This window comes from Myotis davidii, unplaced genomic scaffold (genome assembly GCF_000327345.1).
Source record: "Myotis davidii unplaced genomic scaffold, ASM32734v1 scaffold378, whole genome shotgun sequence".
Classification (NCBI taxonomy): domain Eukaryota; kingdom Metazoa; phylum Chordata; class Mammalia; order Chiroptera; family Vespertilionidae; genus Myotis; species Myotis davidii.
The window spans coordinates 1397278-1401943 of record NW_006290631.1 but is presented as its reverse complement, the minus strand read 5'-3'; the positions used below and the strand labels follow the sequence as shown (position 1 = coordinate 1401943).

Sequence of the window (4666 nt, the reverse complement as noted above, 5' to 3'; positions counted from 1 at the left end):
ACTTTTTGTGCTGTTTTCTGATAATTATAACATTTTTATTTACAAAAACAATTAAACAGTTAAAGTTCCTAGTACTTTTTTAACGTATGGTACTGCGTAAAACATTTTCCTCTATGAAGAGGGACCAAACAAAATTTACATAAGTATCTAGATTTGCTCCTTTTTCCATGGGCATGAAAAACGAGAACACTCGTGAGTGGTCCTTAACAGATGGCGCGCGAAACACAAGAAAACTCGTGAGCAGTCCTTAACAGATGGCGCGCAAAACACGAGAAAACTCCTGAGAGGTACAAAATGTGTTAAAAGCAGTTGCCTCTGAGGCCCAGACGAAGAAAGAAGGATACTGCTGGTTTTTATAATATACCTTCTAGTATTACCTCAATATGCAAGTATTACTTTAAGTAGAAAAGTTAACTTTTAAATAAATTAGGGAGAATGTGCTTTACTATTTCACAATCATTGATTCATATAAACAACTCAATGTGCAAACACTAAAAGAACAGTGCAGGGTTGCAAAACAAACTAGCACTCCTGAAGAGATATCATATTATGGTAAGTAAGTACCAGGAGTCTGTTGATATTTCCTGAGTGCCCTCTATGTGGCCAGCACAATGGTAAATGGCAACATTAAAATTGGGAGTGGAGTTTATTTATAGCTGAGGAAGAGAAACAGATAAGCAGACATGAAATGATAATATGGCAACCAGTCAAGACTTAGTGAAAGCTTCCCAGGAGTCATGCCATAAAAGCTGAGACCTGAAGGGAAAGATGGGTTGTCTTGGTTGGAAGGTTCAGAAAATTTTCAAAGTGAAGACAATAGCATATGTCAAGGCCTAGGGGTAAGACAGAAACAGATAGGGCTCATTCCAGGAATTTAAAGAAGTTCAACATGGCTGGAGTGGGAGAGAATCAAAAAGTGGAACCAAACAAGGCCAGAAAGCAAGCTGCTGCTTCATGCGTTATGGCAGCGGTTCTCAACCTGTGGGTCGCAACCCCTTTGGCAGTCGAACGACCTTTTCACAGGGGTCGCCTCAGACCATCCTGCATATCAGATATTTACATGACGATTCATAACAGTAGCAACATGACAATTATAAAGTAGCAACGAAAATAATTTTATGGTTGGGTCACAACATGAGGAACTGTATTTAAAGGGCCAGAAGGTTGAGAACCACTGCGTTATGGGGAGACTTACTCAAGGACATGCCTTCTACTTTGCCCATTGTAACTCTAAAGTTATATACATCCCTGAGTCTTCTAGATCAGTGAAGTCTTCCCCTATACGCTGATGATTTCAAAATATCCATGACCAGTCCAGAACTGTCTTGCAGGTGACATACCATTTATATGTCTGCCTGCCATACATCATCCTCTGGGTGACAATGTGCCCAATACTGAACTTCGTATCCTCCCCTATCCGTCTCCAATTTCTCTTTTCACTCTACCCATTCAGATATCCAAGTCCAGAAACCTGAGGGAGGAGAAGGAAAGACTAGTATTTGGAGTGTACTAGTATTATGTTGCCAGATACATAAGAAATATTTTCATTTAATCCTAACAAACATCTAAAGTAAATATTAGCTCCATTTTACAGTTGAGAATGCTAAAGCTCAAAAAGATTGAGTAACACACCAAGGCACATATATAACACAGCTAGGATTCAAACCTAGAAATTTGGGAAGCGTGTGGGTTAGTCTGGAGTTCACAGAGAAACTAATTATGAAGTATGGTAGAAACACCAATCGCCTACCTCAATCTCCAGACCTTCCTCTCTTATAGTAACAACTCCTATTTTTGGCTGAGCATATTCCTGTCCAGCTCAGATACATTTCCCAACCTCTCTTGCAGCCAGAACGATCACATGACTAAGTATTGGTTATCACTGAATTACACAGAACTTCCCTTCAGAGTGTCCAGCCACTTCTCTGTCCCTTCCTCCATCCTGCTGCTTGGATACTAGCAAGACCACCAGCAGCCATCCTGAACCCAGAAATCAAGGGCCACACCCTAGGGATGACAGAATAAGAAACTGGAAAGAGCCCAGCCAGTGTGGCCCGTTGGTTGAGCGTCAACCTATGAATCAGGAGGTCACGGTTCAATTGCCGGTCAGGGCACATGCCCGGGTTACAGGCTCCATTCCCCAGTGAGGGGTGTGCAGGAGGCAGCCAATCAATGATTCTCTCTCATTATTGATGTTTCTAGCTCTCTCTCCCTCTCCCTTCTTCTCTGAACTCAATAAAAATATATTTAAAAAACACACACACACAGAAAACAGCCCTGGCTGGTTTGTCTCAGTGTATAGAGCGTTGGCCCATGGACTGAAGGGTACTGGGTCCAATTCCAGCCGGGGCACGTGCCTTGGATGCAATATAGTGTTACTGACTATAGTCACCATGCTATACATCACATTCAGAGGACTTAGTTATCTTACAACTTGAAGTTTGCACCTTTAGACCACCATCACCTATTCTGCCTCTACCACCCCTCTCCCCAACCAGCCTGGTGTCTGCATTTCTGCCCTAGCTGGTTTGGGCAGAAGTGGATAGAGTGTTGGCCTGCGGACCAAAGGGTCCTGGGCTCGATTCCGGTCAAGGACATGTACCTTGGTTTCAGGCTCCTCCCCCGACCAGGCCCTGGTCAAGGCATGTGCAGGAGGCAACCAATCAATGTGTTTTTCTCACATCGATATTTCTGTCTTTCCCTCTCTCTTCCACTCTCTCTAAAAAACAATGGAAAAATATCCTCAGGTGAGGATTTAAAAAAAACAAAAGGGAAAACAATTCTATTTTTCAGCGTCTAACATCGAAGTGTTTGCACTGCTTATTCCCTTGTATAAAACAAATGCCACATTTAAAAAATAAGTCCTAGATACTGATATTAAGAGCTTACTATTAAAGGTTAGGTGTGATAATGGTATTGTGGGTCTATTAAAAAGAGAGTGGCCCGGCCAGCATGGCTCAGTGGTTGAGCGTCGACCTATGAACCAGGAGGAGGTCATGGTTCAATTCCTGATCAGGGCCCATGAGCCCCAGCTGGGGATGTGCAGGAGGCAGTCGATCAACGATTCTCTTTCATCATTGAATTCTCTCTCTCTTTCACTCTCCCTTCCTCAATGAAATAAGTACAGATGTATTTTTTTTAAAAAAGAGAGAGTGACTAACTATTCTACAGATATACAGTATACTCAAATATTTATAAAATAATTGGGAGTAGGGATATGAATGGATAGGGGTATGGATAAAACTAAGTTACCCTGAGTTACTAACTGTTGGAGTTGAGGAATGGGCACATGGGGGTATATTATTCCACTGCTTGAACTTTTCTGTATTCAAAGGGTACAAGAACAAAGGACTTGACCCATCAAATAATATAGACCTCTTGATATATTTAATAGTTGCATCTCCTTCCTGTAACATTGCCCCACCTCAATTCTCTGCCATGCAATCCACCTGCAACTGAAAGTTTCATCAATTACTCTTTAATCCTCACCCCATTCTTCCTTGTGTAGTAACCTTATGAGATTCAGCAAGTCACCTCACCTCCAAGAGACTCCATCTGCAGAATGGGAATATTTATTTGGTCGCCAGCAACCATTCACCGATTCCTACGGATTCTCTAGCTCCGTTCCCCTCTTGACCCTCAACTCATCAGCCCAATGCCTTGCTCCTCTGTAAGGTTGCCCTGCGCTGCACCCCCTCCACCACGCCCCCGCCCCATGTTTTCCTATCTTTCAGTTCGTGCCTTCTCACTACACACCTCTACCTCCGACCTCCTTTCTCCCCTTTGAAAATCCCACACCAACTGCGCCGCTAGTCAGTCTCTCGCGTGCACCCCTTTGCTGGCCCTATTACATCCATCCTATCAGTTTTCTACCTCTTTCCAGCACTTTCATCCTATCAGCTTGATCACCCACTGCCCTCAATCCCCACTAACCCCACCCCCACCCCCATCGTTCACAAATACTTGGGCTAATTCCCACTCTCCCCCTCAGCTAAAGCACAATCGCCAGGTGTCGGGGGACTGGGAGGGGAGGAGGAGTGACTGCATGGGGTATGGTGTCCTTTCGGGGTGATAAAAATGTTGTAGAGTCAGCTGCACACCCCTCTGGATATGCTAAACGCCACGGAGCTGTACTTCAACTGTATCTTTAAAAGTGAATTGACTGGTATGTGAATTACGTCTCAATAAAAATGTACTTGTCAAAAAAGAAAAAGTAAACACTACTGCCCGCCCTGCCCAGCACACGCCCATTTGTCAGACCGATCTCCCGAATGGCCGACCTGCTCTTGGGGAGCCCCCCCAACTCCCGGGATTACACCCCCTCGCCGCTCCGCCCTCAGCGCCCCGGTATCCCGGGGCGGAGGGAGGGGCCTGGGGCACAGCCTCTCCCGGGGCCCGTCCCCACTGGCCAGAAGGGACCCTACTCCGCCTCCGTGGCGGCGCTGCCCCCAGCTCCTGACGCTGACCAGGGGAGGGGAAAGGGTGTCCCCCAATCCGCTCTGCCAAGGAGCTGGGGGCCCGGCCGGTCTCCCAGCCCACCTGTCTCAGCCGGCAGGGAGATCCGCTTCCAGCTCACGGACCAGCGAGTGGCAGAGGCTCAGGCCTCCATGTTTCCGCGTCTCGGCGACTCCGGCTCTGGCTTGGCTCCCGCCCGGGCCGCGTCGGT

General features: G+C 46.1%; 1 protein-coding gene across 1 annotated transcript in view; it reads right to left on the bottom strand.

Moving 5' to 3' along the window:
- DYM (dymeclin) overlaps positions 1-4660 on the bottom strand; it is a 241462-nt gene extending 236802 nt beyond the window's left edge. The window contains exon 1 of the mRNA XM_006763643.2: positions 4540-4660. The gene's annotated coding sequence lies outside the window, so the exon portion shown is untranslated. The remainder of the gene's footprint in view (positions 1-4539) is intronic.
- Between the last annotated feature and the right edge of the window lie 6 nt (positions 4661-4666).